We start from the raw sequence: 13012 nt of genomic DNA, 5'->3' as shown, positions 1-13012 counted from the left end.
TCTAACAACCGTCAATTTTCATGACACATTCCATTGATTAGTTTCCGTTTGCCTAATCATCATGCATTGTCTACAACAATCACGACTATCCTCCACCGATAGCCCAAAGCAATTATTTCTAAACAGAAAATAAATGCACAAATGGATATTCAATCAACATTTCAATTCGGTGTGTGATAAACAATTCAACTACACCCTTTAACCCCTTGCACTCCCAATCTCAACAATTCCATTTCATTTCCTCATTTCTCACAATTAATTATCTCAATTAATCAACAATGTAATTAGGTCATTTTCCATAATTACCATTTCAACCCTTAGGTCCCATTTTCATCAATGATTCAACATTTATTTCATTTCTCTATACCAAACATACATCTAGGTTTATTATAAATAAAACCCCAACCTTTGTAAAATAACACAAAAGCCCCAAATCTTCACAAGATTACCAAACCAACCCCAACATCTCAAAATACCAAAATTTAAAGACAAAATCCATAGAGAAGAGTAGGATATCCCTACCTCAAATTCGGAGCTCCAAGGGAGAAGATGACAAAACCCAACGTGCTCCAAATCTCGAAATTTTCAGATTAAAATGTAGCCCTCGACGATCAACAACTTTTTTGTAAAGGCCAAAGATGAGCAAATCACTCTTACTAGATCAAAACCTAGAGAGAAGGTAGAGTTCTAGAGTGAGAGGCTCAACAATGGTGGTTTTGGAAAAGTAGGAGAGAGAAGAGAAAGTGAAAAAGTGATTTGAAAATTCAAAACACGGAACTTAAACCCAGTCGACCCGCTCGAGCGTCAAACACCCCGCTCGAGCGTCACTCACAGACTCCCGCTCGAGCGTCAACAATCCCGCTCGAGCGGAGGATACACACTCCCAGAACTTTTACAGAACCAGGTCTCCGCTCGAGCTTCCAACTCCCCGCTCGAGCGGCACTCACACAACCCCGCTCGAGCGGCCAACCATACGCTCGAGCGTCCAACACTGCACAGGAAATACTGGATGGGTGCAATTCCCGTTCGAGCGCCAACACCCCCGCTCGAGCGGACAGGTCAAAATCTGGGCAACTAGTTTTGGTTTCTAAACTCAACCAACCTGTAACAAACCTGCCCAACACATCCTATAACTTAAGTACGAAGTAAAAGGATGTAAACAAGATAATAATCAACTACCAACATCCACAGACACATGTCCGGATCACTGTTCAACAAGGGTAAACCCGGGATCGCTATAATATACATCTGCATGGGTAGGATGATGATTCATTTTTCATTTTATTCTTTCATTACAAACATGTAAGGCTAAATAGAAATGGTAATGAACAACCAGCATAAAAAAAAATTGTGAATGCTTCGTATCTAATAATCTATACATGGATGTCTATTCTGAGTCTAATCTAAAAGTTCTGAGTCAAGGTAGATTTTGCAAAGTGAATCAGTTACAAAAGCACATAAATCCAGTTTAAGTTTAGATGAGAAAACACCCACAAATCTAAATCAGTTTTACCAAAGAACAGTGAGCTGATTGTTCCAGACCTAATCACAACAGCATGACAACAAACAAAAAACTATACCTGAATGAAGAAATCCATCTGCCTGTCTTATTATTATGGTTGATCATAGTTACCAAACCAAACCAAACCAAGCCTTAAGTCCCATCAAATGGGGTCGGCTACATGAATCCTTCTTCTCTACGCGGCCCTATCAAAGGCCATATCATTAGTCAAATCAAGTAGATTCATATCTCTATTTAAAATGCTAGTCAACGTTAATCTAGGCCTACCCCGTCCCCTAACACTTCCATCTATCGTTACAGTATCGCATCTCTTCACTACTGCCTCTGTTGGTCTCCGTTGAATATGACCAAACCATCTCAAACGATTCTCTCTCAACTTATCTTCTATCGGTGCTACTCCTACCCATTCCCGAATACACCCATTCCTAATCCTGTCTTGTCTAGTCTTACCACACATCCACCTTAGCATCCTCATCTCGACCACACTCATCTTATCTACATGCTGTTTCTTGGTTGCCCAACACTCCGTCCCATACAACATAGCTGGTCTAATAGCCATTCTATAAAACTTACCTTTTAGTCTAGTGGGTATTCGTTTATCGCACAATACCCCAGACGCACTTCTCCACTTACACCATCCCACCTTAATCCTATGGGCCACATCTGCATCAATCTCTCCCCCTGTTGTGATAATCGACCCTAGATAACGAAAATGTTCACTCTTAGGCAATTCTTGATTCTCAATCTTCACTTCTCCTCTGTTTTCATTGTTACTATTACTAAATTTACACTCCATGTATTCTGTCTTAGTTCTGCTTATCCGAAATCCTTTAGATTCAAGAGCTTTTCTCCAAATCTCTAACTTTGTGTTAACTCCTTCTCTAGTCTCATCCACTAGCACAATATCGTCTGCAAAAAGCATGCACCATGGCACGTCATCCTGAATATTTATCGTCAACTCGTCTATAACTAAAGCAAAAAGATAAGGACTTAAGGTAGATCCTTGGTGTAACCCTACAATGATAGGAAATTCATTTGTCTCTCCAGATGGCAATCTAATGGTGGTCACCACCCCTTCATACATGTCCCTAATCACGTTAATGTAACCTTTTGTCACCCATTTCTTCTCTAACACCCACCATATTATATCCCGGGGCACTCTGTCATATGCTTTCTCAAGGTCGATAAACACCATATGCATGTCTCTTTTCTTTTCTTTATACTTTTCTATTACTCTCCTCAAAAGATAGATCGCTTCCATTGTTGACCTACCAGGCATAAACCCAAATTGATTCTCTGACACCTCTGTAACATCTCGCAATCGGCGTTCCATCACCCTCTCCCACACTTTCATTATATGACACATTAGCTTGATTTCTCTATAGTTGTTATAATTCTGGACATCACCTTTATTCTTATAGATTGGCACTAAAATACTATTCCTCCACTCATCTGGCATGTTCCTAGTCAACAAAATTTTGCTAAACAACCTAGTCAACCAACCAACTCCCTTTTTACCCAAACACTTCCAAGCTTCAATAGGGATATCATCGGGTCCTAAAGCCTTATTTGATTTCATTTTCTTAAGTGCAATTTATACTTCAAAGTTCCTAATCCTGCGATAGAACCTATAGTCTTAGTTTATCGTATTATTGGCTATTTCTTCCCTTATTGTCGTACCTCCATGTTCCTCATTTAATAATTTCTCAAAATAATTCTTCCATCTTTCCTTAATCTCATCATCCTTCACCAATACCTTAGAATCCTCACTCTTGATGCACTTTACTTGATTAAAATCTCTTGTTTTCCTCTCTCGTATCTTAGCAAGTTTGTATACCCTCTTTTCTCCCTCCTTACTATCTAGTCTAGTGTATAGGTCATCATATACTTTCAACTTGGTCTCTCTTACTACTTTCTTGACCTCCTTATTAGCTAATCTATAGCTCTTAAGGTTTTCCTCAGTTCTATCCTTCTGTCACTTTTTAAAGCACTCTTTTTTTTCCTTAACTACTGCTTAAACCTCTTTCCTCCGCCACCAAGTTTCCTTAGAACTGGGTCCCGTTCCTTTCGACTCTCCAAGCACTTCCCTTGAGATTCTCCTCATACAATTGGCCATCGAGTTCCACATAGTGTTAGCATCACTTTCTAAGTCCCAAGTACCTTCCTTATCCATTCGATTCTTAAATATTTCTAGTTTATCCCCTTTTAGGTCCCACCATCTCGTCCTATGACGCCCACCAGCCTTCTTAGCTTGGTATTGTCCTCTAAACACATAAATCTAGTACCAAAATCCTATGTTGAGAGACCAGACTCTCTCTAGGAATCACCTTACAATTATTGCATTTTGGGGGGTCCACTTTTCTCACTAAGAAGTAATCTATTTGACTCTTAACTAATCCACTCTTAAAGGTTATCAAATGCTCCTCCCTCTTCTTATACATAGTATTGGCCACCACCAGGTCAGAAGCCAACGCAAAATCTAAGATACTCTCTCCAGCCTCATTTCTGTCACCAAAACCATATCCACCATGCACCCTTTCATAACCTAGTTTATCTATGCCCACATGGCAATTAAAATCTCCACCTATAACTAGGTTCTCTCCTACGTGTATCTCCTGTAAGATCTCATCCATTTGCTCTCAAAAATCCCTCTTAGTCTGATCATCTAACCCTACTTGAGGGGCGTATGCGCTAATAATGTTCACTATATTCCCTCTAATAACTAGTTTAACTAGCATAATCATATCTCCTTTCCTAGTGACCGCCACTATACTTTCCACAAGACCCTTGGCAATTATGATTCCTACCCCATTCCTGCGTCTATCCTTACCACTATGGTTGATCATAGTTATGTCTTCAAAATTAGCTCCAGTCAGTAAGCCAACATTGTCATCAATACTGTGAAGAGATTGAAATTTCAAAGATCAGTAAGCCACCAAACTGATTATCAAAGTAACAGATTCCTATGACCACTTCCAGAGTGATATGCAAGTTATTTTTGACAAAAATAAGATTTGATCATATAACATAATTTATATATACTAAAAAAGAATTGGTAACTCAAATACTTTATGACTAAAGTGGAAGGGTTGACTAGTAACTAGTAACCATACCTTCTTAACAATTAATTAGTACCTCCATTAAAATGGTGGTAAATTGAAAGAGAAAACCTACCTAGAACCCAGAGCAAATAAGCCGAAGTGCAATTAGAAGTTGAGCATCAACGCATTTTTAACTCATGTTGTGACGATGACTAATATAAATTTTCTTTTCTTTTCCTTTTTTTTTTTGGTTTTTAGTAAAGTTTAATAATAAATTGTGAACATCTTAACTTAAATTCAGAGTATACATACTAGAAATAGAAAAATATTTAAGCTGAGGCCCCTTCAAAATTTATACACCATCTTAAAAGTATCATCACCAGCTTTCTCTTGAGTGTTAATTTGTGATCTCAAAAGAAATGGTAGACTTAAAACCTAATGTAATACCCAAGACATGCATGTAACTAATATATGAAGAGGGTAACTTTGTAATTTTAAAAAAATTAGGTTAATAACCTCGCTAGGTTTTATAGTTATTCTCAAAAAGTCCAAAGAAGGGGATCTCTTGAGGGTTCCAACAAAAAAAGGTTGAAGAATCAATTCTTGGTACTAGGTCAATCTATTTGTTCTTAAAGGTAAGAACTCTAGTACAACCTCTCCTCCTTTCTATTATTTATTGTATTTCAATTTCGGGTTAAATTTCTTTAGGGTTTGGCTAGAGCCCACAAATTATGTATGATGTTTGGGTAGTTTTTGGCAATTAACCCGTGAGAAGTGCCTGAGGTAGCAGAGCATGGCAACATTTGTACCTTGCTTGGGTCGGTGCAAGAAGCAAGGAGCCAAGGTGTGTTGTGTGGGATTCATATCACTTGCTTCTATATATATATGGCTGGTTGGATATCATAGAAACCATAGTTGAAAAAAAAAAAGAAAAAAATAGAAAAACTGAAAAAGGAACTTACGAATGAAATTGCTTAATCAAACTGGTGAGTGTATGGGCATTAATATTAATCGGCAAAGGTGATTGGATTATTATAAGTGGGTATGGGTTAAGGGCGTTTGCAAGACCTGAAGTAGATAGAATAGATGACTGTTGTGGACAATGAACAATCCTAGACTTTGCATGAACACACATTAGGCAATGTTTTCTTTGATAATTATTGGGGAAATTATATATCAGTGTAAATTTAGAAAAATAATTACATATTAGTAGTCAAAGTTTATGAATATTAATAATTAAAATTATAGATTTTAATGTATTTATAATTTTTTTTATTTATTTATAAATACACTGGAGTGTAATCCTTCTATAATTATTTATGTGGTGTTATATTTATTAGGACTATGAGATTGAAGTGGATCGTGGTATTTTGAAGTTAGTTTTGAGATTCTTTTAGCACTTGAGGTAAGTGACCCTCTACCACTGTCAGTGTTTCAGCCTCAATGTTCTACCTGCAAAATGCTTCTTTGAGTGAGATCGAGGCCAATTACTTGACTTTGTTTTTTTGTTGATAATAAAAAATATTTTTCATTGATTTTCGTTTTCCATTATTCCAAACACGAGAAAATACAAACCATGCAAAAAGTTCCAACCCTAGATCTTCAGTATGGGAAACAATATCTTTACTACTTAATAATAGCACACAACATACTCATTTTTAAATCAAAATTAAAATTTATATTTTACAAATTTAACAGCACACTTATCAAGTAGACACACGCTCACTAACATACATATACATTCTAATCTTTGATATTGTATCTGCAACTTCCCAACATTGTGTAATGCATCAGCTTGACCAAAATTTGCCATGGCTCCAAAAAGCTATGCCACTTGGATCAAATTGAAATGCAACGCAACTACATGACACAAATCAAAGATTGTTACAGTTACTGAATTCCCTGAGCATATTGGATTTGACATGCATGTCACCCAAATATATTTTGAAAACCATGTATATGCTGATTAGATAGCTTCAATTAATGTATGATAACAATGAAAAAAAAATGAAAACAATGAAAACACTTTCGGTGTTGCTCAATTTTAATGGGAAAGGATTCTCTCCCATCCACAATTTTACTAGAGGGGTGTTGTTGGGATTTATAGAGCCACCGCATATCCTATTTTGATAATTTAAAAAAAAAAATAGATTCATTATATTCATAACTATATGATTTCATTATATTTGTTTAAAAAAATGAATGACAAGTATAATTTTGAAATTGTCCATTCATTTTTTTAAAGACCAATATGAAAAAAATTGTATGGATATAAATATGGCATTAATCTAAATTTTATCCTAAATGATCTACACAATTTTATTTTATTTTTACAAATTGTACGATTCAGATCATCAAAATAAGATCTATAATGTATCTTACGAACCGATTATCACACTCGTAATTCAATAGCAAATTAGACAAAACTCTTTCCCATATTAATAATAGAAAGCAAAACATAAAAGAGGGCTTGTTTTCTTCAAATATTAAGGGAGACCTATGTAATTTACTCTAAACTGTACAACCAAAAACATATTTGTTTTATTCATTATTTGAGATCAGAGGTAGAGAGGAATATAAGTGTTTAGTTGTAAAGGGTGAGCTGTCTAGTAAGTGTGAATAAGAAAAAAAATAGGGGTTAGTTGTACCATTTAAATTTTCTAAATTCTTAAATTATTTTTTTTACCCATTAGATTAAATTTTCACTATTGCTGATTTGCGGATATTGTATCCAATTAAACCATATGAACTGAAATAAGAAACAATAAATGGATGCAACTAATAAATTAGGAATGAAGTAAAAAAAATGCGACTATAGTTTACTGTATAATAAAATATAAAAATGTATTGAATTTTAATATATATATATATATATTTGTATTTTTTTTTTGGTGAATTTTTTATTTTATAAATATTATACTTTTTAAGTGTATCTAAATTAGATATATTTAATAAATAAAAAAATTGCCTAAAATATTTTTAAAAAAATTCACTAAAAAGGAAAAAAAAAAACCTCAATTTTTTGAAAAGTGAATTAAACCAAACAAGGCAAACATATTATTTTTTTATTCATATAACTAATGAATTACTAATAAAAATAAGCTAAGTGTTAACCCACTATAATTAGGAGGGCAGTCATTTTCTTATTCATTATTTGAAGCAGAGAGAAATCTGGGTTTTTGGTTGTCTAAATTGTAAAATTATTTTTTTAACCATTAGATTAGATATTTAGCATTAATGATTTGGACAAATTGTCTCCCATATGAACTGAAATCATGAACAATAAAGACTAAATAGATGCAATTAATAATATAAAAATGAAGTAGAAAAAGTGACTATAGTTTAGGGTATAAAAGTAAATTTAAAAAGAAAATGAAAAACTATTAAAAAAGTGTCCAAGTCTTGTACCTTTTGTCAATTGCAGCTATTAGAGTCAATAACAAACCTTTATTTTCACTATTCATTTATTACGTCCATGATTTTATTTTTTAATTTTTCGCATGATGATTTCCAATCAAGTGCTTTGTATAAACATCAAAGGAAATAAACTAGCTTTATTATGTATGATACAAATAAACTGCTAAGAAACTAAAAATAGACTAGATAACAACCATAACCAAGCCATAATTTTTCATGATCAAGCAAAAGGATGCAGAAATTCATTGTAATACTTACCAAAGGACACCATTTGCATTGGCTAATTTCACCTTCCTCTGTTCTTGTGAGCATGCTTTTTAAATCTCTTTCTGCTTTCGTTTCGTTCACCTTCAATGATCCTCACAAGCCATTGAGGTTTTCCTCTAGAGAACATAAGATATCCCATAACAAGTCCCCACACAAGCCCACATATATAACCCGGTAATATGACTTCCCAATTGAATCCACTTGAAGTATTGTCTTCTTGTTGAAACATCAAGGGTGGTGGTTGTGGTGTCCTTGGATTGCATGTATTAAGCAATGGAGGTCCACATAATGCCAAGTTGCCAATGTAGGAATCATTTAAAAATGTACCAAATTGGTTGTCTTGTGGTATTGGTCCTATTAGTTGATTCTGCGAAAGGTTAAAGACTTCAAGGAATTTCAAATTTCTTAGTTGTTGAGGGATCTCTCCAGTGAGTTTGTTGGAAGAGAGATCTAACCATTCGAGCATTGTCAAATTAACAAGAGCTGCTGGTATATGACCTGTAAGGTGGTTGTGAGATAAGTTGAGCCCTCGGATTGAATTTAGCCTTCCAATGATCTTTGGAATCTCACCTTCAAAATTGTTTTTCGATAAATCAATTGCAGTGAAAATGGTTAGGACTTTTACCATTTCTATGGTTGATCCTTTGATTACTATAGTCAAACAATCATTATAGTAATACATTGAACTACCAGGCATCCCTAAGTATTTCAATTCAAAACTAGCTTCATCGACATTCATCATAGCATTGAGATTCTTGAAATATTTTCTTGGCAATGGACCAGTAAAATAATTGTTTGATAAATCCATAACTCGCAAGTTGGGGAAGGGAAATTTGCGCTCTGAGTTCGGAATAGGTCCATGGAATTTGTTAAATCTCAAAATTAGAACTTGTAGCGAAGTTAAATTTTCCAACCAATATGGAAATTTATCGGAGAACTTGTTATGTCCAAGGTCTAGCACTTGTAGCATTTTGCAATTGACTAGAGACTTTGGTACTGGGCCCTCAAATCCATTTCCATCAAGGTTGATTGTTTCGAAGGAATTTCCCTTTACAAATGCATCAGGAATGGTGCCAAAAAAATTATTCTTCCGCAGATCAAGCACAGAGAAACCTATGCTGAAATTTCCTAAACATTGTGGAATAGAACCATTAAAGTTATTACTGGACAGGACAAGAATTTCAAGGGAAATTGCATGACAGAGCATGTCTAATTCACCACTGAAATTATTTGATGAAAGAATGAGAGTAGTAAGATTCACGAGTTTGAAGGTTGAACTTGGAAACCTACCATGTAGGTTGTTATTGCTCAAATCAACAACAATTAAATGAGTGGATTTGAACTCTTGGAAACCTACCATGTAGGTTGAAGTAATTCAATGCTGGTAAGCTGAAGACCCAAGATGGAAGGGGTCCTGTTAGCTGAGTATTTGACAACTCTAAGCCAACAAGTATAGCGATCCCAGGTTCACCCTTGTTGTATAGTGATCCGGACATGTGTCCGTGGATGTTGGTAGTTGTTTATTATCTTGTTTACATCCTTTCTTACTTTGTATTTGAGTTATAGGATGTGTTGAGCGGGTTTGTTACAGGTTGGTTGAGTTTAGAAACCAAAACTAGTTGCCCAGATTTTTGGCCTGTACGCTCGAGCGGTGGTGTTGGCGCTCGAGCGTAGTTTACATCCATCCAGTATCTTGTTGTGCAGTGTTGTGAGCTCGAGCGTAGGGTTGGGAGCTCGAGCGGAGGCCTGGTTCTGCAAAAGTGCTGGGCGAGTGCATTCTGCGCTCGAGCGGGAGGTTGGCCGCTCGAGCGGAAGTCTGTGAGTGGCCGCTCGAGCGGGGTGTTTTACGCTCGAGCGGAAGACTGGGTTTAAATCCCGAAATTGTGACTTTTCAAATCACTTTTTCACTTTCTCTTCTCTCTCTTACTTTTCCAAAACCACCATTGTTGAGCCTCTCACTCTAGACTCTACCTTCTCTCTAGGTTTTGATCTAGTAGGAGTGATTTACTCACCTTTGGCCTTTACAAAAAGGTTGTTGATCGTCGAGGGCTTCATTTTAATCTGAAAATCTCGGGTTTTGGAGCACGTTGGGTTTTGTCGTCTTCTCCTTTGGGACTCCGAAATTGAGGTAGGGATAACCTACTCCTCTCTATGGGTTTTGTCTTTAAATTTTGGTATTTTGAGATGTTGGGCTTGGTTTGGTAAATTTGTGAAAGTTTGGGGCTTTTGTGTAATTTTACAAAAGTTGGGGTTTTATTCGTAATAAACCTAGATGCATGTTTGGCATAGAAAAATAGAATGATTGTTGAATCATTGATGAAAATGGGACCTAAGGGTTGAAATGGTAATTATGGAAAATGGCCTAATTACATTGTTTAATTAATTGGGATAATTAATTGGTGAGAAATGAGGAAATGAAATGTTGATTGAATATCCATTTGTGCATTTATTTTCTGTTTTAGAAATAACTGCTTTGCGCTATCGGTGGAGGATAGTCGAGATTGTTGTAGACAATGCATGATGATTAGGTAAACGGAAACTAATCAATGGAACGGGTCATGGAACTTGACGGTTGATAGAATACATTAATTGTGTGTATTGTGTGATTGTATATAGAACCAATGTGTTTATATACGTTATGTGTACAGGAGGAGATAGGGGATGTACTCCGCGGTTTAGGGGAAGATAGGGGATGTACCTCTAAACCGGATAGGTATTGGGAGGAGATAGGGGATGAACTCCGTAGACAGAGCTCATATGCTTGTCTAGAGAAGTGAAGATAGAGCTCATATGCTTATCTTTGTGAAGTGTGGATATAGCTTGTATGCTTATCTGTGGATATTGTTGATATACATATCTGTTGTAGCGTGTGGATACAGCTTGTATGCTTATCTGTGGATATTGTTGATATGCATATCTGTTGAGAATGTGGGTATAGCTTTTATGCTTATCTGAATGTGAGATATAGTTTTTATACATATCTGTGGAAATGATGATAGAGCTAGCATGCTTATCTGTTGAAAAAGGGAAAATGAAAAGTAATTGGGACTTGTAAGTCGTTGACATAAATATGTAATTTATGTGATTGTATCAGTGTTGACCAACTATCAATTGCTAATGTTTTAGTCATTGTCCATGGTTGGTTTAGTGTATTTCTACTGGGCTGTGGCTCACCCTATATGGGAATATCATTTTCAGGTACAGGAAGCATGCCACCTCCAAGGACATAGCTTGGGAGGCTAGAGGCGGACATAGTGTAGTTGTTTTACTTTTGATGTATTACATGTAACTTCAAGCCAAGGGCTTAATGTGTAAACGAGTTAGTACTCTTTTGTTGAAACCAAGTGTTAACTTGGAAAGCTGTAAGCCCGTAGGGCATTTTGTTTTGATGTTAACATGTAATACTTATGTAATGGAACTCAATGAAATAAAGGAATGTGGTTAGTTTATATGTAAATGCATGTCTTATCTGATGGGTTTAATGTTATTATTTTGAGGGCGTTACAACTTGGTATCAGAGCGTACCGGGTTCGAATACTTTGGGTACGTGGGAAGTGATTAGTATCACAATGGGTTTGTCTCGCTTGATAGAGACTTAAATGTGGTATCATATGTTATGTGCTTAAGTGATAACATGTTTATGTGACTATGTGTGTATGGGATTTAATTTCTGGGATATTGATTGGATCCTTGAGTTTCTGGGAGTCTTGTTGGAAAAGCACTTGATCAATGCTGTTTCTAACCGGAACTCTAGTAACGCCTCGGGACTATTATTATCCGGAAATGAAATTCGTAAGTGCTTATGTGTTTATGTGCTTATGTGGAGTGAATTACAGTTGTCCAGGCATTAGGACGTGAGTGTTTAGTTTCGGCACATTTATGAATGTGCTAACGTTCTGTGTTGCCTTTATTAGGATGTCAGGACGAGGAAGAGGTGCTAGGCGTGGTAGACCTGCGAGGCAGGAAGTACCGTTACAGGGTGAGATTCCGGCAGTGCAGGAGGGAGTTGGGCAGGCCAATGTGGCCGAGCCAGTAGGTCAGCAGGCTATGGGTGCCTTGGCCAGAGAGATAGCAGGAGCTTTGGGTATTCTTAGAGCTGGGAATCAGGCAGCTGAGACAGGACCTTCCTTCTTGAAGAGGGAGTTCTTCCGGTGTAATCCGGACGAGTTTATCGGGGATCCTAAAGAGCCGCTTAAGGCAGATGAATGGCTCGAACAGACAACGAAGACGTTTGAGATGCTTGGCATCGAGGACGGAGCACTGAAAGTGACCTTGGCATCCTTCCAGCTGAAGGGAGATGCGGGTCAATGGTGGAAGTACGAGAAAGCTCGTGTTGGTGGTACTTGGGAGGCGTTTATAAATGCTTTTCAGGAGAGGTTTTTGTCTGCAGTAGCAAGGGAGAAGCTGAGAGATCAGTTTAGCCGGCTTAATCAGCAGGGCTTGTCAGTGGCCGAGTTTGAGGCTACTTTTACCAGTCTGTCTAGGTTTGCACCTGAACTGGTGGCGTCTGAGGAACGCCGTTGCTATGAGTTTGAGCGGAAGTTGAGGCGGGGCCTCAAGTTGAGAGTTGGTGGGTCTTATATTCGAGAGTATAGACACCTAGTGGATGCTGCAGCTCATATGGAGCTTATGATGCAGGAGGAGGATGAGGGTCAGAGAGGCTCCAAGAGGAGCCAGGATAGTCAGAGTGATGGCAGGAGGCAGAGGGGTTCTAACCCTCAGCAGTCGCAGGGTGGTGTTGTTAGATCGACCTTCCCAGTGCCGA

At 37.0% G+C, this 13012-nt stretch overlaps 1 long non-coding RNA gene across 1 annotated transcript in view; it reads left to right on the top strand.

Annotated features, from left to right (window-relative positions):
* LOC145824697 (uncharacterized) overlaps nt 1-6103 on the top strand; it is a 29625-nt gene extending 23522 nt beyond the window's left edge. Inside the window, exon 4 of the long non-coding RNA XR_014366658.1 lies at nt 5904-6103. This is a non-coding gene — a long non-coding RNA (uncharacterized LOC145824697). The remainder of the gene's footprint in view (nt 1-5903) is intronic.
* The last annotated feature ends 6909 nt before the right edge of the window (nt 6104-13012 follow it).

The sequence above is a fragment of the Camellia sinensis genome, chromosome 4 (genome assembly GCF_055761805.1).
Source record: "Camellia sinensis isolate YWXY chromosome 4, ASM5576180v1, whole genome shotgun sequence".
NCBI classification, from domain to species: Eukaryota; Viridiplantae; Streptophyta; class Magnoliopsida; order Ericales; family Theaceae; genus Camellia; species Camellia sinensis.
Note: the sequence above shows the minus strand (reverse complement) of the source record. Positions and strands in the feature narration are given on the sequence as shown.